Source organism: Chenopodium album, chromosome 5, assembly GCF_948465745.1.
Source record: "Chenopodium album chromosome 5, dcCheAlbu1.1, whole genome shotgun sequence".
NCBI classification, from domain to species: domain Eukaryota; kingdom Viridiplantae; phylum Streptophyta; class Magnoliopsida; order Caryophyllales; family Amaranthaceae; genus Chenopodium; species Chenopodium album.
In genome coordinates, this window is record NC_137838.1 from 55,918,024 (window position 1) to 55,924,051 (window position 6,028).

General features: G+C 38.8%; 1 non-coding gene across 1 annotated transcript; it reads right to left on the bottom strand.

The window, feature by feature from the left end:
- Nucleotides 1-1,162: 1,162 nt before the first annotated feature.
- On the bottom strand, nt 1,163-1,268 carry LOC145633351 (small nucleolar RNA R71). The gene has a single exon (XR_014112682.1). It is a non-coding gene; the product is annotated as a small nucleolar RNA R71 (small nucleolar RNA).
- Between the last annotated feature and the right edge of the window lie 4,760 nt (nt 1,269-6,028).

Below are 6,028 nucleotides of genomic sequence, written 5' to 3' on the forward strand. Positions count from 1 at the left end.
ATTGCATTGTAAGCTCACATTGATACGGACCATTGATTTGTGACTTGCATTTACTCGATTGAGGTATCTTGTGATGTTTCCTAGCTAGAGTTTATCGTAGTTGATGCTAGTTAGACCTCTAGGAAAATAGCTTGATATGCTCTTTTGGTTGCATGTTTGATCTTCCCTCGCATCGATTGACTTAGTTGATTTGACCTCCCAATTATCCTTCTCTATTACAAATACATGTGGATCCTAGCCCTAGTGTTTATCACCTTTGATTTCATACAAGTTTATTCGCATCTTTAGCTTTAGTTCTAGCTTAAAAACCCGCTCTTGACTTCGGAATAGCTTAGCATTAGACAGTGGACTCTCAATTACTATTCCCTTGGGTTCGACCTTGACTTGCTACTATACTAGTATAGGGGTTAGTTGAGTATATAAATTTTGTTTGATTGACTGGGGAAGGTAGCCCAACGACCTACCGTTTCACCGTCCATCAAAATGGCGTCGTTGCCGGGGAATGGTGTCTTGATTGTGTATTGTTGTTGAGTCTATTCCATTTTATTTGAAAAAAAAATACAAAAAGATTTTATTTCTTTCTTTTAGGCTACACTTGTAGCCGTGTTTCTAACAATTTCTTTGAGATTTTGCATGCATAGTGCTCGTGCTCGATCTATTGTGCCTTTTGATCCGGAAATTGAGAGAACACTCTCAAGGAGAAGAATAGCAAATAGATCTTTGCAATATAGTTCTTCAAGTGAAGAGGAATTTGAAGAAGAGATGCAAGAAGGAGGAATGGGAGAGAATCATAGGGTAGCCTTGAAGGAATTGGGGATTCCCGGTGCTTATAGGTTCGAGAGTGGGATTGCTCCACCTACAACACCGGCGAATGATTTCGAGATAAGACCGGCCATGATCACATTAATAGAGAGGAGGCAATTTAGTGGAGCTAAGAATGAGAGTCCGTTGAATCACCTCACGGAATTTGAAAAGTATTGCAATACTATCAAGGTGAACGTCATTTCTCAAGAGTTCATTCGGCTTAAGTTGTTTCCCTTTTCTCTCATTGGTCGTGCCTTAGAATGGTTGGATAAAGAGGTTAAGCCTAATTCGCTTAGGACATGGGATGATGTTACTAGAGCTTTCTTGTCTCGATTTTACCCACAAAAGAAGACGACGGAGGCTAGAGCATTAATCCAAGGATTCAAGCAAAGGTCTAATGAGAATCTCTATGAAGCATGGGAAAGGTACAAGGATTACCAAAGAGAATGTCCACATCATGGGATTCCTATTTATCAAGTGATTCAAATTTTCTATGGAGGTTTGAGTGCTCAAGGTAAGTCATGCCTAGATGGAGGAGTCGGTGGTCCTATAATGAATAGGACGGAGGAAGAAGTGGTAGACATAATTGAGGATGTTGTGAGGTACTATAGAGATTGGCAAGAAGGAGAGAGAGAGTCTACAAGCAAGAGTGGCTTAACGATCTATTCGGTGGATCACCTCAATGCAATCAACAATTTGTCATCCCAAATTTCAAATCTAGGGAAGAAGATGACATCAATCAAAGCAAAGCTTGAGAGTGTGTCCGTAAATTCTTTGAGTCTTCCCTCCCAAACCAAAGGGAGAGGTACAATCTCTAACTCTGCTCCTTCTACTTCTAATAACATGCCAAGTGGTTGTGTGTTTTGTGATTATGTGGATCTTATGATCATGATTCTTCTATGTGTTCACAAGCTTTTGTTGATGGATGTGATGATGTTGAAAATAATGAATGTGAACATGTGAACTTTGTGTCTAATGCTAATGGTGGTCAAAGGTTTGAAGGACCTAAGAACTTTGGTAATAGGAATTCTCACCCTCAAGGAGGAGGTTTTGATAATTATAACAATGGAGGATATAGGAACCAAGGAAACCAAGGTTTCCGAGGCAACTATAACCATCAAGGTTATAATAATCAAAACACAAGCCATGGGTATGGCAATCAAAACCAATTTCAAGGTTTTGGTAACCATTACCAAAACAATGGCAAAAGTCAAGGAAGAGGAAGTTGGAACAACAACCAAAATAGGGGAAATTTTCAAAATAATAATCAAAGAGGACCCCCTCCCGGTTTTGCTCCAAAGTCCCAATCCAATGGTGAGAGTTCTTATTCCCAACCATCATCTTTTAAAACGAACTTGGAAGAATTGATTGACAATCAAACTAAGATCATTAACACCTACATGGCGGTTAGTGATAAGAAGTTCAATGAGATGATGACTCGCAATAAGATGCTTGAGACCCAAATAACCCAATTAGCAAACACTCTCAAGGACTATGCTAGTCCTTCTTCTTTGCCTTCCCAAGGTGTTGAACCGAAGAAACCCGTATATTCTATTACCACTAGTTGTGGGAGTGACCTTAGTGAGGGAGTTTCTTGTTCAATGGAGGGAAAAGAGGAGAGGAGTGCTTTGGAGAATGAAGTTGAAAGGGTTGTGTCCAAGGAGATCCATTGTGAGGAAGAGGAAAAGGAAAAGAATGTTGTTGTGAAGATGTGTGAGGAGGAGAGATTTCCCGATCTACCTTACCCTCAAAAGTTGTTAAGGTTTAAAATGGATGAGCAATTTGGGAAGTTCCTTGAAGTGCTTAAAGAAGTTCATGTTTCCACACCTTTTACCGAGCCAATTCCCCAAATGCCTAGGTACTCCAAGTTTCTTAAGGAGATTCTATAAGAGAAGGAGGAATGTAATGAGGGAAATTCGGCAGAAGAAGGGAAATGTTTTAGTGCTCTTATCCATGGTGAGCTACCGGAGAAAATGGAGGATCCGGGAAACTTTTCTATCCCTTGCAAGATCAAGAAAATGATGTTTGAGAATGCTCTTTGTGATCTAGGAGCTAGTGTGAGTATCATGCCTTATTCGGTTTTCAAAAGACTTGATTTAGGTGAGCTTCTACCATCCAATATAACCCTTCAATTGGCCGATCGATCTATCAAGATTCCTAAGGGGAGAGTTAAGGATGTCCCACTTAAGATTGGGGAGTTTGTTTTTCCCGTAGATTTTTTGGTGTTAGAAATTGAGGAAGATGAACATATTCCTATCATCTTAGGGAGACCTTTCTTAGCTACCTCGGGAGCTTTGATAGATGTGAAAGGAGGCCGCATTACTTTGAGATGTGGTAAGCAAGAGGAGAGTTTTAAGTTGAAACCAATGCATGAATCTTTATCTTTTGTGCAAGATATGATGTGTGCTAGTTCCTCTTGTTCTATTGATAATGTATGTATGATTGACTCTTCTACTAACAATGCTCTTGAGAATTTTGATGATGTTCTTGCAAGTTTTGATAGCATGAAGGTTAGTGAAGAGGAAATTATGATTCCCAAGCTAAACTTTTGCTTGTCTTCGAGCAAAACAAAGCAAGAAAGAACAAGGATGAAAAATTTATTGAAAATGAAAAACAAAGACTCAAGATAAGAATGTACACTAAGACTCACTGTCGTCGGAATCACGGTTGGTTTTAGCTACAACAAGCCCTTTAAACCCCAAAGTCGCCTATGAGGACGAGTGAGGTCTCATAAGGGTATCCTAAGAGTTTGACCCATAACTCTCCACCAAACATCAATGAGGCAAATCCATAAAAAGAAAAGAAAAGAAAATGAAAACAAAACCTTTGCGAAATGGACTTACATAGAGACTATAATGCAAATGAATGAAAGTCTTTCTCAAGTAATTGAGGTATGCACTTTTCAAGATATCTAAGGTTGATTGAAACATAGGGTATGCTAGGCATAGGAACTAGACATCACAATCCACGTTCATCCCAAACGATCTTACCGCGTTCTCCCCACTAGTCTCAAATCTCCCCTTAGTGAGCATCCCAATGATTCCTCGAAGGAACCGGAAAAAGAGATTTTATTTAGGCTACTCGACAATCTTGACTATGCATCCCCTTTCCTTAGGCAATGACCCATGATTCCCTCCCCCGAATAGTGACTCAACTATCTAGGTCGAAAGGTCTTTCCCCAAGGTTGTAACGTAAGGCATAGAGGGTGAAGGTAGGCTAAAATTTAAAATTTGGTGATTTTCCTAAAAAGTGAAGCAAAAGGGTGATCAATCCTCAACAACACAATCAAGAAATTACCAAACAAAAACAACACCCCCAAGCTTACTTGAAGCTATACTCAAAAGAAATATATACAAAAAGCGTAAACGCTTCTCCCCCAAGCTAAAATGAAGCATTGTCCTCAATGCTTAGAAGGAGAAAAAAATACTTCAAAATATATTTATTATTTTTTTTTTTTTTTTTGAATTTTGAATTTCTCAATTTTTTATTTTCTTTTTCACAACTTGAACTTGCAATGTCCTTGCCTTTTGCTAAATTCGGACGTCTTTTTCTATAATGCAATTTATTAGTCCATGCCTTTTATGAAGTAGGACGGCTTTCACTCAAACACTTGCCATTATTCACAAAGAAAACTTTATCACAAACTTGCACTCGTAAAAACCAAATCTCCAACTTATCCACCACAAACTCCATCATACATGATCAATTTGATTCACAAAAACCAAATTAAAAGAAAATGAAACAAAAGGCCAAAGAACTAAAGATGTGGCTTGAAAAGAAGGTAATAGGCTCAAATGGTTGCAAGAAGGCAAATGCAAACCCAAAAACAAAGAGAACAACAAACTATCCTTAAAAAAAAAATAATAATAATAAATATATTTTGAAGTATTCTTTTCTCCTTCTAAGCATTGAGGACAATGCTTCATTTTAGCTTGGGGGAGAAGCGTTTACGCTTTTTGTATATATTTCTTTTGAGTATAGCTTCAAGTAAGCTTGGGGGTGTTGTTTTTGTTTGGTAATTTCTTGATTGTGTTGTTGAGGATTGATCACCCTTTTGCTTCACTTTTTAGGAAAATCACCAAATTTTAAATTTTAGCCTACCTTCACCCTCTATGCCTTACGTTACAACCTTGGGGAAAGACCTTTCGACCTAGATAGTTGAGTCACTATTCGGGGGAGGGAATCATGGGTCATTGCCTAAGGAAAGGGGATGCATAGTCAATATTGTCGAGTAGCCTAAATAAAATCTCTTTTTCCGGTTCCTTCGAGGAATCATTGGGATGCTCACTAAGGGGAGATTTGAGACTAGTGGGGAGAACGCGGTAAGATCGTTTGGGATGAACGTTGATTGTGATGTCTAGTTCCTATGCCTAGCATACCCTATGTTTCAATCAACCTTAGATATCTTGAAAAGTGCATACCTCAATTACTTGAGAAAGACTTTCATTCATTTGCATTGTAGTCTCTATGTAAGTCCATTTCGCAAAGGTTTTGTTTTCATTTTCTTTTCTTTTCTTTTTATGGATTTTCCTCATTGATGTTTGGTGGAGTGTTATCGTTCAAACTCTTAGGATACCCTTACGAGACCTCACTCGTCCTCATAGGCGACTTTGGGGTTTAAAGGGCTTGTTGTAGCTAAAACCAACCGTGATTCCTACGACAGTGAGTCTTAGTGTACATTCTTATCTTGAGTCTTTGTTTTTCATTTTCAATAAATTTTCATCCTTGTTCTTTCTTGCTTTGTTTTGCTCGAGGACGAGCAAAATTTTAGCTTGGGGGAATTTGGTGAGTGACATTTAGTTTCTTGAAATCTGTCTCCTATCTAAACCATGGACTGTTATCTTGCTCTTCATCAGACCCATGTTCACTTCTCAGCTCCTCATCATCACTGTCTTCTTCCTTAAGTTCAACCTTAGGCTGCCCAATATCTTTAACAAGCTGGTCCAACTTCTGCTTACTGCTCTGACCTGAAACTCCACCAGGCTGCACAATTGCCAAACTCCTTTCCACTTCTCCTGATCCAACCCCTCATCTTTAGAATCACCTTCTTCCTCCTCTCTTGGATTCCAATCTATATTTATATCACTCAAATCCTCACTTGAAGATCCAGAATCAGTCTCCTCATCATCAATGAACAACTTCTTTTGACACTTACCCTTTTCTTTCCCCTCTAATTTGTCTCTCCTGTTTTCCAACCCAACCTCTTCAATGAGCTTCCCTTTCC